The sequence below is a fragment of the Citrus sinensis genome, chromosome 9 (assembly GCF_022201045.2).
Source record: "Citrus sinensis cultivar Valencia sweet orange chromosome 9, DVS_A1.0, whole genome shotgun sequence".
NCBI lineage: Eukaryota > Viridiplantae > Streptophyta > Magnoliopsida > Sapindales > Rutaceae > Citrus > Citrus sinensis.
Genome location: NC_068564.1, coordinates 25,603,176 through 25,628,037, shown reverse-complemented (window position 1 = coordinate 25,628,037; position 24,862 = coordinate 25,603,176). Strand labels below are relative to the sequence as shown.

General features: G+C 35.8%; 1 protein-coding gene and 1 non-coding gene across 3 annotated transcripts in view; one reads left to right on the top strand and one right to left on the bottom strand.

The window, feature by feature from the left end:
* LOC102613448 (terpene synthase 1-like) overlaps positions 1–24,862 on the bottom strand; it is a 58,170-nt gene that overhangs the window by 8,059 nt on the left and 25,249 nt on the right. The window lies entirely within an intron of this gene.
* Positions 24,493–24,599, top strand: LOC127900140 (small nucleolar RNA R71). The gene has a single exon (XR_008052160.1). It is a non-coding gene; the product is annotated as a small nucleolar RNA R71 (small nucleolar RNA).

The following is a 24,862-nucleotide window of genomic DNA, read 5'->3' as shown; positions in this document are numbered from 1 at the left end:
ATTTATTTCATTCTGCAACCTTACATCTCATCTAGGCTAAGCATTAATTTCATTGGTCCTTGCAATCTAGGGGAATGATGCAATGGTATTTGTACATTTATTTTAAAGAAATAGCATGTAATTAGTGATTATTTAAAATGTAAAAGAGATTATAATATTTATTATTATACATACGGGAGAACATTGGTGCTGCAGCACCAAGAGAGACACACTGCGGCACTAAAATGAGAAAGCTTTGAGATTGAAATATAATTCCTTCGTAATTAATTAATTAGTTTATTTTAAATAAATTAATCAAATTAAATGATGGAAAGGTGCAATGTTTCTCACTAAAGTGTCTATTTAAAGAGGTGTATCTGTTCTAAAAAGGTGCCTTAATTTGTTTGGAGGGTTGCATTGTTTTGTGAATAAACGCAATACTTCATGAATAGATACTTAACTTTTTTATAAATATCCCAGATTATATTACAGATTCATAACCCGTTATCGAATATAGTTTCATCGCTAGAGATAGTGTTCAGAGTTTGTTGTATCTTGAGGGTAATTTGTCATTCAACTTCATTGCAAATCAAGTGTAGTGAGGATAAATAAAACCTAAGTGTCCAAAAATGGCTCAAAACCCTTTTAAATTTTTTCTGTTCGTCCCTGCCTCTATATTCTCAGTTACACAATATATATATATATATATATATATATATATATATATATATATATATATTATAAAATTTCTCTCATAGATAACCTTTGGCTGGACAAAATTTCATGCGATACATTAATAGAATGTAAAATTACAAAATAAAACGATTGTCTGTATCTTATCGAGTTGAGCTTTTAAAGCATAGATCCATTACTAAAACCGTTTTCCTCATATATTTTCAACAATTTAATCATTTTACTTTGTATAAAAAAACATGACATTCAATTTGGGACAAACAGGTTTTTCTATTGAACTGGAAACCGTTGCTGGAACTTGAGTGGGCACTTTTTTCTTTCTTTTTATTTTTTTATTTTTTCCTAATCAAAGCAAACCAAAGGAACTAATTACTTAGTTTGAACTCGGCAGGACTTCCGCTCTTCATATAGAGTTTGGCAATCCATATATGATCATTGGCTTGACAAAAGTTTATACGATACATTAACAGAATATAAGATTAATCGATAAAACGATCTTATCTAATCGAGTTTTTAATGGATAGATCCATTGTTCAAACCGACATATTTAATGAAGGGTTGGATTTTGTTTTGGTCTTTAAAAATCGTTTTTTCTCATATATTTTCAACAATTTAATCATTTTTCTTTTTATAAAATAATGACATTAAATTTGGATACTTATGCCAAGTAGTATAATTTAAAACACTAGACCCGTCAATATTTGTTTTAAAATTCAAAGTCTTCAGCCTTAAAATTTATTTTTAAAGACAAACATTTATTTCGATAATTATACATGTTGTAATAAGAAAGGTGAAGAGTCAAATAATTACAAGCACAAGAGAGCATGATACGCATGAAAGCATAAGAGAATGAGAGTACGAAAGTATGAGAACTCAGCAGCCGGATGCGTAATAAATCAAATAAGCACAACTACATGAGAAATGTGAAAAGTGAAATAACTACAAGAGAGCATGATAAGCATGAGAGTATGAGAGAATGAGAGTACAAAAGCATGAGAACTCAGTAGCAGGAAGTGTAATAAGTCAAATAAGCACAATTACATGAGACCATGAGAGCTTAGTTGCAGGAAGCTTATAAATCCAATAAGCACAACTACGTGAATGTATAAAAGCATGATAGCTTAGTAGTAGGAAGCTTAATAAGTCAAATAAGCACAAACACATAAGATCGTGAAAACATGGGAGCATGAAAGCTTAGTAATAAGATCATGAAAACATGGGAGCATTGGTAGAATAAGAGTACGAAAGCATGAGAACTCAGCAGCCGAATGCGTAATAAATCAAATAAGCACAACTACATGAGAAATGTGAAAAGTGAAATAACTACAAGAGAGCATGATAAGCATGAGAGTATGAGAGAATGAGAGCACGAAAGCATGAGAACGCAGTAGTAGGAAGCGTAATAAGTCAAATAAGCACAACTTCATGAGAGCATGAGAGCTTAGTTGCAGGAAGCTTATAAATCCAATAAGCACAACTACGTGAATGTATGAAAGCATGATAGCTCAATAGTAGGAAGCTTAATAAGTCAAATAGCACAAACGCATAAGATCGTGAAAACATGGGAGCTTTAAAGCTCAGTAATAAGAAACTTAATAAATCAAATAAGCACAGCAACATGAGAGCATGACAGGATGAGAGCTCAGTAATAGGAAACTTAACAAGTCAAATAAGCAAAGCTATATGAGAGTATGAGGGCATGAGAGCATGAAAATGTGATAGCTTAGTACGTAGTAGGAAGCTTAATAAGTCAAAAAAGCACAACTACGTAAGAGCATGAGAACACAGGAGCATGCAAACATGGGAGAGCAAGAGCTCAGTAGCAGGAAGCTTAGTAAGTCAAATAAGCCTAGCTACATGAGAGCACGAGCTCATGAGAGCCTAATAGCAAGAAACTTGGTAAGTCAAATAAATATGTGAAATGACCCACCCCAAATCCCCAGGGCGAATCTATCTAATCTCGTCCAACGGAATTGATAATTAATCTAATATCTAAGAATTCTACCAAAAATTCAGCATAGTCTCCTCTACAATTATGACTTTCCTAAACCTGCAATTTATAAAATTAACACTCCAAAAAATAATTCAATATTTAATCAACCTCCGCAACCAACTTCCTCAATCCCATACCAAATATCCTCCAGACATATAATGTCAAAAATACAATATATTATCTTTAATCACGAATATGCAATAATTTATACAATCCAAAATATCCTAACAAACATCTGTGATTCCTGGCACCATCACGTGGCCATAATTTCCAATCTAACTATCGTTGCTGGGTCGACTGATGTACCTACAAATTTCCAATAGAGGGGAGGGGGCTAGGGGAAATATAATAAAAACGGGGTGAGTATAAAACTCAATGAGCTCAGTGAGTGGATAGTAGTTTTTGAAAAATAAATTTACTTCAAAATAATTATATCATTTCAAAAAATCCTTTTAGCAAAATTTTCATAAGAACTTAAATAACTTATTTGAGTATAAAACATACAGTCACATAAACATAATATATAATACCATATAAAATCAAAGAAGTCATGATACACTATAATCTCAACATTTGAATCGTGATATTTGTCACTAAACAAGTACCCAAGAGAATAATCTCATCATATCCGAATCTCGACGGACGGGCAATTAGGGAACCACCATGCCCCGAAGCTACAACGGTTAGACAGGGAAATGCCATCTCATATCTCATATATCGCATCATATCTATGCATGCATAAACTGATCCCCAAAGGACAAGGCGCCTAAGCACACAACCCAAAACCTTTGTGTGTACTCAAACGGGCCCCAAAGGCTTATATCTCCTATATATCTCAATATCTGTATCTCTGTAATCATCATATCGCACACATATGCCCCCAAAAGGCAAAAGCGCCCAAACATACGGCCCAAAGCCTCTATGTGTCTTCAGATGGGCCCCAAAGGCCTCTCATCTCATCTATATCACTGTATCTGGAGGGGAAGGATACTATCTAATGATTTTAAAAACAATCATTATACTCATATTCATATACCTTTTAATCGTACTTTAAATCATACCACATTTGAATTCACTTTTCTTATATTTAAAATACTATCATGCTTTATTCAAAATTGATACGGAAAACCATTAACCAAATATTTTAATAAAATATTAATGCGTGAATAAAATCCATTTCAAGAAAATCATTAAATCAAAATATTTAAAATGCTTATTTCACAAACATGCTTTATTATCATTATTAACTATGAAAATAGGTTTTGTATATTCCACTCACAATGATGAGCTCAAACTCGGCTATCGTCCTCGTTTACGGCTTGATTCTCGTTCGTTGCTCCTCCTAAATAAAGTAAATGACACAATTAATATCTATAAATGTGAAGTACGACTAACAAGCTTGAAACGATATTTACCTGCAATAAACTATCCCCGTATGCATAAGATTACCAAAATACCGCTATATTCATAAATTACCAAAATGTCCACGACATCATAATTTACCAAATTATCCTTAAAATCCTAAATTACCAAACTACCCTCGATTCAAGTTACAAAAATAACCACGTCATATTCATGAAATTACCCTTAGAGAGCGAAATTACGAAAATGCTCTTAACAACTTAAATTACCGAATTACCCTCGAAATCTCAAATTACCTAACTGCCCTAATTTGAAATTACTAAATTATCCACCAATTTTAGAAATTACAAAACTATCCCCAAACTTTATAGAATTACCGAATTGCCCCTACCGGTCAACGGTGACTGGAGTTCAGTCAACGGCAACAGGAAGCTCAAGTCTGATAGTTCTGATCTCAGTGAGTCCAATGGTGCTGGCGGTGACCTCCCACGCACAATGACAACGACATATCGAGCTTCCCAAGCAGCGAGATTTCCAACAGTCATTCGCGACCAAAACAGTGGTTTCAGTTGGCGCGGTTGAGGGTGAGCTGAGGATCGAGATCCAAGCGGTGGCATCACTCAAAGCTGGTGGAATCGATGCGAGAAGAGGTGGGTTTTGCCATGACTTTCTGAGCTTGCTCATGTGATCGAAAAAAATTACAAAGATTTATGACGACTTTGTGATAGAATATATTACATCAAGAATTCATGATAGAATTTTAACTTGACTTTACTTTGCCGCTGTTTTGACAAAAATTCTAGGTATTTTTAGAAAAAAAATTAAATGAATTAAGAAACGTCGTCGTTATAAACTTAAAATATTAAATTTTTAATTATAAAATAAATTTTAAAAATATGAAACGCACTGTTTTGGTGCTTTGTAATCCTAATCTTTTTTTTTCCCCTTAAGTGTTGAATCTCATCACTTAGCAGAAACCGTCACTCATGGCCTCACCCTCTCATCGTTAGAAACACTAGACATTCATGTTCAAGCCACCACTTTGCTGCCGTTTGAACCCTCACTCTCGATTTGTCGTCATTTCAATGTCTTATTGCCTCTCACTTCTTAACCGTGAAAACCCTAAATTGTTTTGCCTTAACTTTTGAAACCCTCACTGTCATCGCGCCAAAGAAACACAGCCAAGCAAACAAATTAAATTCAATTAGTTCTATTTGCAATCAATTACAGGACCGTTTATTAGATCTATCTATCTAATATTTAGTTAATCAATCTTTAATTGTTTTTAATTCTCTCTCTCTATGCGCACGTGCACACACGCACACACACACTCTCATATAATTTTGATTTTAACTTGTAGTCTAATATCCCCAATTTTTGTGGCATGATTTATAGCGTAGCGATGTCTGTGATGTTTGGGAGTAGTATCTTAGATTGGAATGCTACATGGATAATGCCTTGAAGAGGTCATAAGCTGCCAATCAGCTATCGATCTTATTTTGAATAAGAGCAGTTGTGCTAGCTATTGAAATGATCTATGGTGTAGAGTTCAAGATTGAATTTTGTCATGGATGTACAAATATACTATAGATTTTAGTTATATGTTTAGAATAAGTAACAACTATATTTATTATTAGAGGTCGTGGAGCTTGAGTCTTGATTGTAAAATGTTTTCTCGTAACTTTTAGAATTTCTGTTGTTGAGCTTCGTTTGTGCTTGTGCGTAGAAGATTGGGTTATTATCCATTGTTTCTTTTTACTGATGTAGAGTGGTAGTGAATGTAATTTCTTCCTTACGGGTTTTGTAAAGCGAGTCCAATGGAGAAAATTTATAAATGGATTTTTTTGATAAGGTTTTCAATAGTATTTTTATAAATTTTGGTAACTGAATTGAGTCAAAAAGAAATAGAGCAATATGAAGTAATGCCACCTGTGAGTAGCTTTTGATTTTGTTCTTGGAAAGCATTCTTGTGATGTTTGCGTCAATTTTTGATGGAATTTATAAATTTATCCATATAATGATTCTGATGGAAAAGTATATAGAAAAAGATACATCATCATTACATGGCTCTTCATACGAGCTACCTAATTCCTTTACCAACTCACTCTCCCAATATTTTCCATCAAAATCTCTTCCTCCACTTTGCAGCAATAGTACACAAAATTTTCAAGGTATTAATCTTCACTTGTTTAATTTTGCGTCTTATATTAAATTTAGATCAAAGTAAAATGTCTGAGAATTGCATATTGATTTATTATAGACAATGGTTCAAGCCTTTTAAGTGTGAAAAATGAAAATTGTTAGGCTTGGAACAAAGGGAAGGTAACAAGAATTTTTCATTTCAACTATAAAAATCATTTTAGCAATTGTTTTGATAAAGGAAAATAGCAAAGTGAATAATTATTTTTAAAATTGTGGAAAATTTTCAACTTTTAAAAATAATTGTTATAAAACTTATGTTGTGATATTGACTTGTATTTTCAACTGGAAAGCAAACTTTAAACTGCTCAAGCTAATGTTGTCACTGAAATTTCTTTCTATCTTTTTGGTATCTTTTTCTTTCTATGAATGATGTTAGCCTGAAATTTCCCGTTACAGGGTCTAAATAATTTGCTGATTTGTGGGGCTGCCTTAGTTAATGGTGAGTAAGTGTATTCTTACTAATTTTTAGAATTCTTCCAAGCAATTGATACATATTTTTATACATAAACTCTTTTTGGGTAATGTTTAGAAATGCAATTCTTTTTGCCGTTGGTCGTATCATTAAGGAACTGAGCTTGCTGGGTTATGTCTGTTTTAATAAAAAATGAGAAAATTAGAAAGAAGTAATTTTTATTGTGTTAAAGATGTTGATCTTTGTGTTCTTCACAATATTTCTAAGGTTTTTGCTCATCCAGAATTTCCAAATGTCATTTTAAGAGTTAAATATGTATTGTGTGTCTAATTTTCCAAGCATTTCAATGTTATTTTGTGTATAATTTTCCAAGCCATTTGAATGTCTACTGAAATGTCAGTTACATAAATATATTTTAAGTGTGACTACTGCCTGCAATCATTGTAAATTATTATAAAGTACCCAACTGAATTGGTATATGATATCTAAGAATATTCATTATGTAGTAGTCTATTCATTCTGCTTGTAGTGTGTTAGTAAATGAGAGGAAATATTTGAATTCTTTAAAATAATTAACGCCAATACACTGGCAACTCCCATCATACGAAAGGGTTAAGTTTTATCTATACTATTACATTTGACTCTTATCCTTTATTCATGATATTAATTCAAGTGTGCACTTGCATTCGAGATGATTTTTCTTCCTGTTCTGTTTCAGCTCCGGTATATTATCAATGGCAATGGCTATTTTGTTTTGTGATTTTTTCTACATATTCTCTACTACTAGATGGAGCTTAGTTAACTATGTGATTGCTACAAAATGAATTGTAACAAATAAATTAACAGGATTTGTTTTCAATTATGTAACTAATCAAGTATAATTTGGAAAATTTGCAACTCACTCAAGTTTGGTGACCATCAGGCAATCAAAGATTCAATTAATGGGCATTGGTTGATTGTTTTGAGAAGTAACGATTGGGGACAAGTAGTTGGAATTAGATGTTGGGGATGATTCTCATGTGCAAAACTTTTATTAGGAAATTTTAGATTTGGGGTGGATGTTAGAGTTTGTATGGTTAAATGAATATTGAAGTTTGAATATATATTAAATTGCTTTTTTTATATTTACTGGATTTTTTAATTACTAATATCATATGTTACATTGCAAATTTGCATAGTTCGGGAATAATAATAATAATAAATGCAAATTATAATAAATATAAAAAATAATAACAATAACAATAAAATTCAAATAATAAAAATAAAACATTAATAAAAATAAATATTTTAAAATAATATTGATTGAAATAATACCATTTTCCACCCAAAATTTTTCAAAAGAAATGAAAAAAAAATCAAATAATTTTTTAGTTTCCCTCTCAAATATGATGTGATATGCATGTGACTACTAAAAACTATAATAAAAGTATGACGGAAAAAATTCTGTCATAAATTAATGACAGATAGGTTGTCTGTCATGCGCCTCATTTTATGATAGTTATTTCATGTCATCTATTACTAGTTTTCTTATAATAATTTTTCACGTACTGGATTTTTCTCTCATCGTCCTTGGCGGCCGTGGTTTTTCTCCAGTATAGGAGTTTTCCACGTAAAACCTGTTAGGAAATTGATGGGTGAAGTAGGGTCACAGCTAAAATAAAATTAGAAGAAAATAAAGAACAATCACAAAAGAGGACACTAGAAAATTACGTGGTTCGGCTTTTAGCTTACGTCCTCGGACGAAGACAGAAGAAACATATTTTACTAGTCAAAAGGAATTACAAATATTGTAGTATTTTAGCTCACTACCCAAAATCTCAATACACCCAAACTCTGAAATCACTATGACAAGAGCTTATAATTTCAAGCTCTCTTAACTCTCTCTCTAAAATGCTAAATCGCTCTCTCTCAATGGAATGAATGAGCTCTCCCTCAACACTTCTATTTATAGGAAATATCATGGCCAAAAAAGTCAGCAATTGCATAAAAAATTCAAACAACACAGCTAGCAATCATGACCAAATTTTAGCAAATTTTCCTCCACCAGCTAAGCACCGAATTTGGTGCTTGTAATGTCAAAAAGGGATGTGGAATTCTTGCTCTTTTAGAAAGAGCAGCCCACCTCATTTGACATTCTCCCACTTGGAGATTAAATTGGGGACTAATCAATCTCCACACCATCCTTTCTGCTTCGCCTTAGTCATGTTGCTTACGTTTCTACTAGGCCACAAGAGGATCTACTCCAGATAAACTTGTCTGTATTGATCGGCTTGGTCAAAACATATGCTAGGTTCTCCTTGGTATGAATTTTCTGCAAATCCACACTTCCATCTTCCACTACATCTCGAACGAAGTGATATTGTACCCCTATGTGCTTTTTCCTGGAATGAAATGCTAGATTCATTGCAATATGCAAGGCACTCTGACAAAACACAGGAATTTTCTATTGTTTGTGCCCAAGCTCCTCCAATAACATTTGTATCCAACTAGCTTCCTTGCAAGCTTGTGTAGCTGCCATGTATTCTGCTTTGTTGTAGATAGAGCCACAACGGTCTGCAGTTTTGAAACCCAGCTTACAGCTGCTCTCGCAAGTGTAAACATATAGCCATTAGTGGATTTCTTTTTATCAAGGTCTCCTGCAAAATCTAAATCCACATATCCCCTGACAGTAAACTCTGATCCTCTATAATATAATGCAACATATGAGGTTCCTCTAATATATCCCAGAATCCTCTTCATAGCTATCCAATGCTCTCCACCAGGATTTGCCATATATCGACTGACCGCTCCCACTACTTGTGCAATGTCTGGTCTAGTACATATCATAGCGAACATCAAACTTCCCACTACTGATGCATACGGTACTCAAAACATCTCATTCCTCTCTTCTTCATTGCTAGGACACATACTTGAGGATAATTTAAAATTAACAAGAAGTGGGGCAGAAATTGGCTTACAATCGTGCATGTTGAAGCGTCGCAAGAATTTCTTCAAGTAGTTCTTCTAAGAAAGCCAAGTCTTCTTATTATTTCTGTCTCAGTGAATTTGCATCCTTAGAATCTTGTTTACTGGTCCCAATTCCTTCATTCCAAACTCCTTAGCCAATTGTGCCTTCAATTCTTGGACTCAATCTTTGTTGGGCCCTGCTACCAACATGTTATCCACATATAACAGCAAAATGATGAAATCATTATCTTCAAACCTCTTGTAATATGCACAATGGTCTTAATTGAGTTTTTTGTATCCAAGGCTCATAATGAAGGAATCAAATCTCTTATACCAACACCTCGGTGCCTGTTTGAGACCGTATAAAGATTTGTTCAACCTGCAAACCAAGTTCTCCTTTCCCTTTTCAGCAAAACCTTATAGTTGGAGCATATAAATTTCTTCTTCAAGTTCTCCATGAAGAAATGCAATTTTCACATCTAACTGCTCTAGATGTAGGTCAAATGTAGCACACATTGCTAAAACTATTCTGACTGTCGTGAGTAGAACCACCGGAGAAAATATTTCGTTGAAGTCAATACCTTCTTTCTGAGCATATCCTTTCACCACCAATCTTGCACGATACCGCTCCACTTGGTCATTGCCATCACGCTTGATCTTATAGACCCATTTGTTACTAATGGCTTTTCTTCCATGTGGTAGTGGTACAAATTCCCACGTCTTATTCTTGTGTAGAGGCAGTAGAACCTCAATTTCTTCCTGCATTGATGCCATCCACAAAGCAACATCTGAGCTATTTAAAGATTCATGAAAAATTGATGGCTCTCCATCCTCTATTAAAAGACAGTATGCAACATTGATCTCTGTGACATAATCCGAGTGCCACGATGGCAGTCATCTCTCATGAGTTGACCGACAAACTTCTGGAGCCTTGGACTCGACTGGTTCTTGTTCTTCATGCTCTAGTGCTGCTTCAAAAGAATCTGAATCTTTTTTTTCTATATTATTTTTCACATATACCGGCATAATCTCTGACTTTTCTTTTGCAGTTCTACTATCACTATCTCTTCTTTGCAGTTGATATTCTACAAAGATAACATCTCTGCTGATGATGATTTTGTGGGCAGTGGGGTCCCACAAACGATACCCCTTTACTCCATCAGCATATCCCAAGAAGATACATCTTCTAGATTTTGGATCCAATTTTGCTCTTTCTTGGGCATTGTATATAACGTACACAGGACATCCGAATGCATGTAGGTGAGAGTAATCTGCAAGCTTTCTAGTCCACATCTCCATCGGAGTCTTCAACCCAATTGTCGTAGAAAGCGACCGATTTACTATATAACAGGTAGTTTTGACTTCTTCTACCCATAATGAATTAGATAGACCCGCAGTCTTCAACATAGCTCTTATTCTTTCTATAGATAGACCCGCAGTCTTCAACATAGCTCTTATTCTTTCTATAAGAGTTCTGTTCATCTGCTCTACCACTCCATTTTATTGAGGAGTGTATGCCACCGTGAACTGCCTCTAAATACCTTTTTGCTTACAGAAAGTAAGAAACTCACCGTCTGTATACTCTTCACCATTATCTATCCTCAAGCACTTGATCTTTTTCTCGAATTCAAGTTCAACCCGCGCTTTGAACTGTTTGAACACTGGAAACACATTTGACTTTTTATTAATTGGATACGCCCCACATCTTCTGAAATAATCATAAATGAAAGTCACCATGTACTTTGCACCTCCCATGGACATATCCGGCGATTCCCAAACATCAAAATGAACCAATTCAATGAAATAATCAACACTATCGGTCTAACAATTATTATAAAAGACAATAATAATTATTGGTTAATTCACTAATAAACAGTAATCGATTAATTTGTTAATTAACTTATTCCATAGATTAATTAAGCGATGTCTCCAACAGGGTAGTACATTTATTATTATAAAAGTTAAGAAAAAATAAGCATATATATGAGTGTCAATATTCAATAACAAAAGTATCTTTAGACATTTTTCAAAATATAAAAACTAAATGAATACTTAACGGAAAATGTAGGGACTATTTGAGCATTTATCCTTTTTAAAATACGTAGACTAATTGAGGATTTACCCCTTAATTGCCTACCTTTTCCTTGTCATAACGTAAGTAAGACGATCTTCCTTCCTTGGCCAAGACTTGCTCAATTTCATTGTAAGTATCTAAAAGGGCCTTATAAAGTATTTTCATGTATTCTGGAAGTTTATCCATGGCTCCAATGTCTCATCTGAATACGAAGTAATATATCGTGCGAAAGAAAATTTAAAATTATAATAATAATGATAATCATTTGTTATATTTATATAGATTACAAAATATTTTAAACCTCTGGACTGCTTCTGTAAAGAGTTTAAGCTCTTCAAAGATACCATAGGCGTCGAAAGTGTCATCAATGATAGATGTCATGTAAATTAATTTGGTCATTTGGCTAAGGTGTATTTTGGTTCAAAATACGTCCCTACAATCCAAAAATATAACTCCACGATTCTGTCTCTTGCGTAAGGCAGCTTTGTAGAGAAGTCTAAATCTTTCCACCACCTGAAATTCAAATATTTTATATTAAAATTATTTAATTGGTAGCTAAAACTAATTAATAAATTCACTCGCATTGTGCAATTTAAAAGATAAAAAAAAAGGAGAAACAAAAACTCGGTTTTATTGTTCACTAGACTTATACATGTATGATCGATATCATAAATAAGAGAAGAGAATTTTTGGCCTTCGTGTGAAATTTTGTAAGATTATTAAAGTTAGTGAAAAGTGAATGAGAAACTAAATTGCCCACTTTTATTATTAGCATTCTCTACTAGTTTTTTCCCCCTCCTAACTACTCTAAGCTTTCTAAATTCAGTGAAAAAAGTTGATTTACTTATAAATAAAGTGAAAAAAGCTGGCTTGATTATCAATATAAAAATTCAAAACTCAATATTGATCACTCAATAAATTAGTAGAGGTTAGGAGATGATCAATACTTGTTCCCTTTGTTAAATGTTTAGAAAATCATTTGGGTAAATGTCCTTATTGTCCTTATGTTCGCCTAAATGTCTGGTTGGTCCTTATAATTTTAAAATTTACTCAAAATGTTCTTGCTGTTATATTTATCTCTGTTAAAATATATATTTTTCTTTCTTTTCATATTTTACTCTTAAAAGATAATGGGAGGGCAAAGCCCCAAAAGAATAATTTACGTCAAACAGGTAAAGCCGTAAAGCACTGTTACATATGAAAACCGTAAGGATGTAAGTAGTAAAACTAAGAATTATAGAAGGAAGTAACAATTTCCCACAATAATTGAACAAGAACAAAGACAATGACAATATATTGTCCTAGAACTTTAAATGAACAGGAAAGTGATTTGTATATTTTTCAAAATCTTTTTCTTAATTAACAGAGCAAATTTTTTTTTGTCCTTATTAATTATTTATGTGATGGGTATATATTTATCTTCGTGTCTCCAAAAACCCTAGCTGTGCTGCCGCTGCCGCCTTCCGCCTTCCGCTGTCCCGTAAGCAAGTCAAACAACTCTCGACTGGGTTCGCCACCGTCGCAAGGTCGGGTTCGCCGTTGTCACAAGTAGCAGGCGGTAGCAGATCTCGTCGGTGCGTCGCGGCAGCGTCAATGGCTTGACTTCGCGTTGTTGCATCGGTGACTGCTGGCTGCTGCTTCTCGTCGTCGCATCTCCGATCTCTAAGGCTCGAGCTACGTGTGACTGAGTGTCCTGGGGTTAGTTTTGATGGGCTTGCACGGAAAGTGTTTGTAAAATTGACTGTGAGAAAGTTTTTGTTTCTCACTGGGGCAGGGGACGAGTTGTCGTTGAAGTCATAAAGAGCATTGGTTTAAAGGGTAGTGTCTTGTCTTTTGGCAAGTTTGGTTTTGTCTTGTCTTTTGGCAAGTTTGGTGACTTCATTGCGGCAAAAAGCGACTTTTTTCTGGGAAGTTTGGGGCAGGGGACGAGTTGTCGTTGAAGTCATAAAGAGCATTGGTTTAAAGGGTAGTGTCTTGTCTTTTGGCAAGTTTGGTTTTGTCTTGTCTTTTGGCAAGTTTGGTGACTTCATTGCGGCAAAAAGCGACTTTTTTCTGGGAAGTTTTGAAGCTAGAGAGGCTGAAGCGATCGGAGTTAGGGAAGCCCTTAGCTGGCTTAAGAAGTTTGCTTTCCATTCTGTAATTCTGGAGATGGATAGTTTACAAATTTTCAATGCCTTACATGATAAGACTAGTTATCCTAATGGTTTTGGTTCAATTATTGATAATTGTAGAGCCTTGGCTCGCTCTCTAGGAGAAGTAGCTTTCTCTTTTTGTTCGTAGATCTGCGAACTCCGCTGCCCGCACTGTGGCTCAGGTGGGGAGTTCTATGTCAGATTCGGGTGAGTGGAGGTTTGTTCCACCCCTTGTTAGTTGAAACTTTAGCTGTTTAATGAATTCCTTATTTTCCTCAAAAAAAAAAATTAACAGAGCAAATCAATGTATCTGTTTTTTTTTCTTTTAAAGTAAAAATAACACATGCACGGGTTAAGAGCTTACCGTGCGATGGCACTTAATTCCTTCTGATGTATTCTTTAACAAAGTTTTATCGTGTTTATCATCTCTAGGATAGACAGACAAGAAAAATCTTGTCTCCACTCTTGGGAGGGCTCTGCGGAGAGGACAGTCGAGAGCATGATTAATTTGTTCAGCAAGATTATTAGGGCGTACATCATGAGATACCATTGATTGAAGGTGAGTTCTAGTGAAAGCAATGGCTTCATCTAATATATCTTCTCCGCGAATGGCCAAGTGTCCCGCCTCATACAAACTTAGAATGCCCTGAACATCCTTCACCAATGATGCCCTGAATTTACCTTCATCATCTTTGAACTTCTCGAACACATCTGATAGTTTTAGTAAAAGATTTATTGTCCTCAGTTACATTGCCATCAGCTTGTATAAACACATATATAAATGATTGGGGATAGTTTCAGCCAATGACTCAATTATATAGTTACCGTATTTTCAAACATGTCCCAAAGTGCCTCTATTGTACAGATTTGTGTTAACATCTACTTAAGTACATGACCATTTTCTTTTTATCTACTCATATCCAACACCGACAAATGTAACAACAATCCTTTTCAGTATCTTTTAAAAATTACAAGTGTTGAAAAGTCATGCATGTGGCATCCAAATTCAAGAAAGCATGCAAATTTTCAAAGAGCTACCAAACAATTGAAGAAAAAATGAAAAGTTGGCAAATTTGTCAAATTTGCCAAATGGACACCATTGACAATTTGCTTAGGTTAGGTGGAATAGTAGAGGGGTTGGTGCAATAGTGCCATTGTCTTCCCTATAAACAGATGGCACTTCTTCCATTCTAAGTATCCCAAAATTATTAAGCTTATAAGTTTCTAAACTTTTGAGAGAAGTGAGAGAAGTGTGTCTGGGGAATTTATCTTTCCTACAGAGTGTGAGAGTACTGGGTATATTTGGGTTTCTGGGAAGTGAGATTCGTTACTCAAATATTTGTACTCTATTAATTGTTAAATAAACAATTATTCTTTCTTGCCTCCATGGATGTAGGTTTAATTACCGAACCACGTAATTCTTGTGTCCTTTATTTTTCTATAATTATTTGGTGCACTTGATTCTGCATTCTGCGCACAACAAGTGGTATCAGAGCTAACGGTTCATACTTGGGGGGATAAGGTATTGTTCACGTATACGGTATTGTTCACGAATACGGTGGAGACGTCCATTTGTACTTGGGAGACGGTCTATTGTAAGTAGTATGTATTTTTGCATGTCTAGGAAAGTTCTGTCAACAAAGGTAATAAGAGTTTAAGGATTCTGGTTTTTAATTAGGACCGAGTTCCCGTCCAGTCTCCTGGAAACTTTCCTGGTGCATTTATTCACGCGAAATTAACATCATAGAGACTGTTTTTCAAGTGGAAATAGTTCGTTGAGAAAATAGTAGAAGGTGAAACTTCCAGAATTGGGGAGAGATCTACCGAGACTATTTCAAGCGGCACTTCAGGTGGGAGGCGAGATTTGTCAAATCGCTATTCAGCACCTGTTATAGGAGGCCAGAAAATCAATGTTGAAAAGTTTGATGGGAAAATCAACTTCGGCATGTGGAGGCCCGAAGTTATGGATGCCCTTATTCAAATCGATCTTGATATTGTTCTGAAAAATAAAAGACACTTGTATAATGAAGAAATTTGGGATCGTATGAACGAGAAAGCTTGTGGTCAGATCAAATCTTGTTTGACCAAAGAGGTGAAATACTTGGTGAAAGATGAGGAGTGTGCGATGACTTTGTGGCGTACATTGGAGGAGAAGTACTTGGTAAAAAGTCCTGAAAATCGCCTTCATGCAATGAGCCAAGTATATAGCTTTCGAATGAAGCCTGAAGTGTCAATGCACGATCATGTCTCAAGATTTGAAAAGTTACTTGCTGATTTGAAGAATCTTGATGAAGATATTAAGGATGAAGTCAAGGCTATGATTCTATTACACTCACTACCAGAGGAATATAGCCATTTTGTGACTACTTTGATATATGGGAAGAGTGTGATCGTCTTCAAAGATGTTTGCACAGCATTGACTGGCTTGGAGATTCGGAATAATGATAAAAATTCTGAACGAGCATCGTCTGAAGCTTTGGTGAGTAGAGATTGGACGATGGAGAAAAAGAAAAAGCGTGGTGGAAAGAATTCTCGATCCAAATTGAGAAGCAGAAATATAGCTCGAGACGAGTGTGCCTTTTGTCATGAAAAGGGTCATTGGAGGAAAGATTGTCCAAATGCTCAAAATAGAGATGAGAAGAAACCAGCAACAACAAACATGGCACGAAAAGATGAAGACTCTGATTATTCACTAAGTAATATTACTCTTGCAGCATATGTGGCTAGTTCAAGCGAGTGGATACTTGAAACTGGCGCAACCTATCATTTATGTCCCATTAAGGAATGGTTTACGGATTTCAATGAATTGGAATCTGGTGCAGTTATGATGGGGAATGATCAACATTGTCGCACAATGGGGATAGGAACAATTCGGCTCAAAATATTAGATGGATTGGTCAGAGAACTCAAAGAGGTTAGATTTGTTCCAGCTTTAAAGAAAAATCTAATTTATTTGCACTCTAACAAATTCCCCCACACCAAGATGATGCTTGTCCTCAAGCATATAACTCAAGACTAATCCCAAATCTCCACTCAATTTTCATCTCAACTCATCCAAAAATAATTTTAAGCAAGCATACCTCAAGAAATTAAGTCGATCAACATTCGAGAAACAAGGATTTTAAAGCATAGAATTTCATAAGATAGAATAAGAATATTCAACCACCAAGAAGATCCATTCAAAATTCAAGTGCAACAAGATTTAATAGCCCTCTCAATAACTTCACTCCATGCACTCAAAGTGTTTAGGGTGTCATTTATTCACTCAAATCAAATCAAAGAATGCTATTACCATAAGCTTGCTCATATATCACATCTCAATCCACAAAACATGAATAAAATGCAAAAATCTAAGGGTCTTAAAAGGGTTGTAATGGGGTTAAATAGGTTGAATGAAAAAGAAAGGTTTACGAAAGAAAAAGAGATCAAAATGAGAAGAATGAACTCATTGAATGAACTTATGATATCAAAATGCTTATTTCTACTCAAGTCACCAAGAATGTAAACATTTTTTTTCTTCTCTTTTTTTTCGATTTTTCTTTTTCTTTTTTTTTGTTTTTGTTTTGTTTTTTTTTTTTTTTGGTTTTTTGTTTTTGAATCAAACAAAAGAAACGAACCTTGCACAATTTAATTCAAGCATAATACTTGTTGATCTAATTGAGAAACTTTATTACAAGGTAGAAAAAGCAACAAAATATATCCACACAATGAGTCCAAAAATCTCCTTAAATTGAGGCTAAAAAAAGAAAAAAAATGGTTAAGTAGACGGAGAGAATTAGATGGGTAATTGTTAAGGCTCAAACAAAGGTAGCAAATAAAGATCTTCGGGTAGAGAAAAAAGAAAATGTGAGAATAGAAAAATGGTAAATGGTTTGCCTTTATCATTTTAATGCATAAAATCCCGTAATGTGGCTTCAACATGCATAACAAAGCAAGTTCTAGAATAAACAAACTAGGATTGATATTCACATAACAAAAATAATTAGAGCAAAGTGGTTGCTCATAGGCTCAAATCCTCACAAAGTTGGTAAATTTGCCATCAAATCATGTACACTCTTCAAATGAATTAACCATCAATAGTGGTGTAGAATGAGAAGAAAGTATGAGTGAGATATAAAAGGAAAGGTAAAAAAGATAATAAGCGAGAAAGATGTATGTAGTAAAAAAAATTGAAAGATAAAATGTGAGTGATGAAAGAATATGATAGAAAAAAAAATAGATGTAAATAATTTGAGATAGATGGGAAAAGAGTAGTGAGAGAGAAAGGAAAAGAAAATTAATAATATATGAAGCATACTAACTCAAAAATCATTTAAGGATGAGTAGAGTAAAAATAATAATTCCAGGCATCAATAATGCAAAAATCCCTCCCCCACACCAAGAACTTACATTGTCCCTAATGTAAGATAATCAAAGCTCACATAAAAATTAAAACGTAAGGATAAAAGATTAAAGGCAAACAGAAACTTCCCTAAATTGTGAGCTTTGATCCACATAACGTCTATGGGCTTGGCGGAAATGGTGGGGTAAATCCCACACTCTCGAAGTATGCGGCCAAATTCTGCTCCATCTTGTTCAGCTTGTGCTCCATTTTCTCTAACTGAATGCTCAAAGGTGGTGCGGATGTAGAAGGAATAGTTGGCGGGGCAGCAGTGTCGTCGTCAAACTCGTCATCAGAGGTAGCACCACTCCTAGCATAAGGCTTCTTCGAAGGTTGAGTGGGTCCTGGTTCAGTAAACTGAAATCTCCCTTCCTTGAATTCGACCACTCCTGTTCTTTCAAACACAGACATATCCAAAAATTTCTTTTTGCAAGCAGGATGCAAATCATTATTGTCAGGATCAAGCACACATAGGTTTACAGCTAATAGAGTAATGTTGGCGTGAATCTGAAATTGTGTTCCATGGAACCGTAGTGGGAGCGGCAATCTTGGATTTCTTTGCGACGAGTGTCTTTTTCGATGACTTGGAAGTAGATGCTTTCCTCTTTGACATTGTTACAATAATTACACTCACGGATTTCGATTTACCCGGCTGGAATACAGGGCGTAGGCTGGTTGCGTTGCGTTGCTGCTCGGCTTGGGGCTGGTTACGCACTGCTGGTTGCGTGCTGGCTGCTGTCTGCATGGCTGCGGCTGCTGCTCGCTGGACGCGGGATGCTGGTGCTGCATTGTGTTGCGCGCAACTGCTGCTGCGTGGGTGTGTTGCGCGTGAGAGCTGGTTCGCGCTGCTGCGTGGGATGTGTTGCGCGCTGCTGCGTGGGATGTGTTGCGCACTGCTGGGTTGCATTGTGGATCCGTTGCGCGCTGATGGGGCTTCGTTGCTCGCTGTTGGGCTGCGAGACACGAAATGGTAGTGCTGCGCGCGCGGGATGGTGCTCGATACTGGTGTTGCGCGAGCAGGGTGGTGCATTTTCCGGCAGGCTGGTTTGCTGCTGGTGTGCTGCAAGCGGCTGGAGAAGAAAACAAGTTCTGGAAAATTAGGGATTTTGTGAACAGTAAATTTTTTTTTTTAACAGTGATTTTTTTGATTTTTTTTAATAAATAAATAAATATATATATAAAAGAAAGAACAAAAGAAAATCTTTTTTTTTTTATAAATAAATAAAATAAAATAAAATAAAATAATTTTTTTTTTTTTTAGTGGTGAATCACTTTGAGACACCAAAAATTTCAGAAGTACTTTTTTAATAAGCACGTGGGCACGCCTTAAAACTATTTTACTTTAAAAATTACAGAAGTACCTTTTTAATAAGCACGTGGGCACGCCTTAAAACTATTTTACTTTAAAAATTACAGAACTACTTATTAGTTAAAACGTGGGCACGCTTTATCAAAAATTTTCTTCTGACCAAAATAAGCAAACACATTAATTTTTTTTTTAAATCTGAATCAAAACTAAAAGAAGATAAAACAAAAACCAAAATAAACAAATCATTTGGGTTGCCTCCCAAAAAGCGCCTTTGTTTTATGTCTTTGGCTAGACACATTTATGCATCAATCTCCATAATTTGGACTCTCGAGAGCCACATCCTCCACAATATTCACTGAAAAACCTTCATAAAAAGGTTTTAAGCGATGACCATTAACCTTAAAAACTTTGTCAAAGGTCGGACTCCGAATCTCAACTGCACCATGAGGAAAAACATTAGTAACAATAAAAGGTCCAACCCAGCAAGAATGTAATTTACCCAGAAAAAGTTTAAGCTTAGAATGAAAAAGAAGAACTTTTTGACTAACAGAGAACTCCTTTCTCAAAATCATTTTGTCATGAAATGTCTTCATCTTTTCCTTGTAAAATCGCGAACTCTCGTAGGATTCATTTCTAATCTCCTCCAACTCTTGCAGCTGCAACTTCCTCTGCTTTCCCGCTTCGTCCATCCGCATATTGCATTGCTTAACCGCCCAGTATGCTCTGTGCTCAAGTTCTACAGGTAAATGACAAGGCTTACCAAATACTAAACGATAAGGAGACATACCTATGGGAGTTTTGTAAGCGGTGCGATACGCCCATAATGCATCATCTAATCGCAAACTCTAATCCTTTCGATTTGGACTAACTGTCTTTTCAAGAATAGACTTGATTTCTCTGTTTGATATCTCAGCTTGTCCACTTGTCTGTGGATGATAGGCGGTAGACACTCGGTGGGTAACATGATATCTTTTGAACAAAGCTTCCACCACTCGATTACAGAAATGAGTGCCTCTATCACTTATCATCGCTCTCGGTACACCAAACCTAGCAAAAATATTGGACTTGACAAAATCTACAACAACTTTAGCATTGTCAGTCCGGGTGGCCTTAGCCTCTACCTACTTAGAAACGTAATCCACTGCTAAAAGAATGTAAGCATTGCCAAAAGATGAGGGAAAAGGTCCCATAAAATCAATGCCCCACACATCGAATATTTCACATACAAGAATAGGGGTAAGTGGCATTTGATTTCTATGACTTAAATTACCAGTGTTTTGACAATTTTCACACAACTTACAAAACATGTATGAATCACGAAATAAAGTAGGCCAAAATAAACCACATTCTAACACCTTGGATGCTGTCTTTTTGGGACCAAAATGACCACCACATGCATATGAGTGACAAAACTGAAGAATAGAAGGAATTTCAAACTCAGATACGCACCTTCTGATGACTTGGTCAGAGCAATGTTTCCACAAGCAAGGGTCATCCCAAACATAGTATTTAGCATCGCTCTTAATTTTACCTTTTTGAGCCCCCGTCAAATCACTAGGTAGTGTTCTTGTAACTAAGTAATTGACAATGTCAGCGTACCAAGGAACCATACCTTAAGTTACAAAGAGATGCTCATCTGGAAAATCATCTTTCAAAGGTGCTGCTTCTTCACTCGTGGTCAATCTACTAAGGTGGTCTGCAACTAAGTTTTCTGTTCCTTTCTTGTCACTGATCTCCAAGTTGAATTCTTGAAGCAGTAGGATCCAGCGGATAAGTCTCGATTTCGCTTCCTTCTTGGCTAGCAAATATCTGAGAGCTGCATGATCAGAAAAAACAACCACTTTAGTACCCAATAAATATGAACGGAATTTTTCTAAAGCAAAAACAATAGCTAAAAGTTCTTTTTCCGTTGTTGAGTAATTGCACTGAGCACTATCAAGTGTTCTTGATGCGTAATATATCACATGAGCAACTCTTCCAACCCTTTGTCCGAGAACAGCACCAACAGCATAATTACTGGCGTCGCACATTATCTCAAAAGGGAGGCTCCAGTCTGGTGGCTGTATAATATAAGCTGAAGTCAATAACTCCTTAAGTTTATCAAATGTTACCTTGCATGCTTCATTAAAATCAAACGTCACATCTTTCTGAAGAAGCTTGCATAAAGGCTGAGCTATCTTCGAAAAATCCTTGATAAATCGTCTATAGAAACCTGCATGACCAAGAAAAGAACGAACTTCCCGCACACATGTGGGATAAGGTAACGATTTAATAACATCTATTTTAGCTTTATCTACCTCAATTCCTCTAGCAGAGACTACATGACCCAAAATAATGTCTTGATCTACCATAAAATGACATTTTTCATAATTCAAGACAAAGTTTGTTTCAATGCATCTTTCAAGCACTTTCTTCAGATTATAGAGACAATCATCGAAAGAATCAGCATAGACCGTAAAATCGTCCATAAATACCTCTATAGTGTTTTCTACATAGTCTAAAAAAATACTGACCATGCACCTCTGAAAAGTGGCGGGAGCGTTACAAAGACCAAATGGCATACGTCGGTACACAAAGGTTCCAAAAGGACATGTGAAGGAAGTCTTCTCCTGATCCTCAGGCACAACTGGTATCTGATGAAAACCTGAATAGCCATCAAGACAACAAAAGTGAGATTTTCCCGCCAACCTTTCGAGCATATGATCAATAAAAGGAATAGGAAAATGATCCTTCCTAGTGAGTGAATTAAGCTTTCTAAAATCAATACAAACCCTCCACCCATTCTGAACTCGGGTAGGTACTAACTCACCATAAGAATTCTCAACAATTGTTATACCAGTTTTCTTCGGTATCACTTGTACCGGACTTACCCATTTGCTATCCGCAATTGGATAGATTATACCTGCATCAACAAGTTTTAGAATTTCTTTCTTCACTACTTCCATCATGAGTGGATTCAAACAGCGTTGAGCTTGAATTGAAGGTTTGGCATCTTCCTCCAGCAGTATTCTATGCATGCACGTGGACGTACTTATCCCTTTAATATCTGCAATTGTCCACCCAATAGCCTTTTTGTAATCCCTTAGCACTCTAATAAGTTTCTCTTCCTCCAAAGTACTAAGCTTTGAAGAGATGATCACCGGAAGTGTCTCATCATCTCCTAAAAACATGTACTTTAGATGACTAGGCAATGGTTTAAGCTCTATTTTTGGTGCCTGCAAAATAGATGGAAGAAGTTTTGCATGAGATGAAGGTAATTCATTATTAGACATATGATGAGTTAAAGTTCTCAAAGAATTTAATTCATAAATTATCTCTTGCAATACAGAATTTAAAACAAACTCATTTTCATCCTTTTGCAATCCTTTGAGGCCCAAACTGTTATTTAAAGCAGCTACCAATGAATCTTCAACATCCAAATAAAAAACTTCTTGCACTATAGGGTTCATAACATCCATAGAAAATACTGAATGTTCCTCACTGGGATATTTCATGGCATCATACATATTGAACTCTATAACCTCTCCATCAAACTCCATAGTAAGAGTACCTTTATGTACATCCATTTTAGTTCTAGCAGTCTTAAGAAAAGGTCTTCCTAGCAAAATTGGGATAGAATTAGAGGAATTATAATCTTCCATATCAAGTACATAAAAATCAGCAGGAAAAACCAACTCATTAACTTGTACTAAGACATCTTCTAATACCCCATCAGGATATACATTAGACCTATCAGCTAGTTGAATTATCACGCCAGTTTCTTTTAATGCACCAATATTTAAAGACGAATAAATAGAACGAGGCATGACATTAATAGAAGCTCCTAGATCTAACATAGCCTTCTCAACTCTAACACTACCAATTTTGCAAGGGATAGTAAACATACCTAGATCCTTGCACTTAGGAGGTAGTTTCTTTTAGAGAACTGCTGAAACATTCTCCCCCATGTGAACTTTTTCATCTCCTCTTAATTTTCTCTTGGAGGTACACAGTTCCTTAAGAAATTTAGCATATCGAGGTATTTGTTTTATAGCATCTAATAAGGGAATATTTACCTCAACCTTGCGAAATGTCTCAAGGATGTCTTTCTCTTGTTCCTCCTATTGGATTTTGCAAACCGGCTTGGAAAAGGAGGAGGTATCACAATAGGTAGGGGTTTCGCTCTGGTGGGTTACACATCCTGAGATTTAGGCATCAATTCATTCTTTTCAAGCTCATCTTCTACATGCTCTATCACTTTCTTACTAGGCTCTTGTAACTCCTTCCCACTTCTAAGGATGACGGCACTAGCGTTTTGCTTGGGATTCACCTCAGATTGTGAAGGCAATCTCCCAGATACTTGAGACTCTAGATGGCTCATCGTAGTTGCCAATTGACTCACTTGGCTCTCCAAATTCTGAATGCTTGTTGTAGTTGCCTGCTGAAATTGTTGAGCGTTAGTCGCAAGTGATTTAACAATTTCTTCAAGAGATATACCTGACTTGGAGGTTGACTGTGGAGGTGCTAGTTGTCTTGGTGGATACTGCTGTGGGAATCCTGACGGCCTAACTCCATAGCTGAAGTTGGGATGATCCTTGCATCCCGGATTGTATGTTTGTGCATAAGGATCATACCTCCTCTGAGGCATGCCTGGAAATCCTCCAACTGCATTGGCTTGTTCAACGGGTTCTTCTTGAAGTGTAGGACACATATCGGTTGAATGACTCATATTGTAATAAATGCAACAAGTCTTCACCTGTTGCACATTACCTACAACAAACTTTTCCACAAGAGAAGTAAGTTTATCTAAACATTGTTCAACAAAAGAAATATTTACCTCATTCACCGTTCTTGAAGTGAGATCTTGCCTGCTGCCAAATTGTTGTGCGTTGGCAGCCATATTTGATATCAACTCCCTTACTTGAGTAGGGGTCTTGTTCACCAACACGCCTCCACTAGCAGCATCTATCATACTCCTATCCATTAATGACAGTCCTTCGTAAAAATATTGAATAAGAAGTTGATCAGAAATCTGATGCTGAGGACAGCTGGCACACAATTGTTTGAATCGCTCCCAATACTCATACAAAGTCTCCCTAGGAAGTTGTTTGATCCCATAAATATCCTTTCTGATGTTGGCAGCTTTTGAAGCAGGAAAGTACTTCTCGAGGAACTGCTTCTTCAAATCATTCCACGTTGTAATCGATCCAGGAGGCAAGTAATACAACCAGTCTTTAGCTAGCCCATCTACAGAGAACGGAAAAGCACGCAGCTTAATCTGTTCTTCAGTCACGCCTTGTGGTCTCTTACTTGAACACACAACATGAAACTCCTTAAGATGTTTATGAGGATCTTCACCTGCAAAACCATGAAACTTGGGTAATAAATGAATAAGACCAG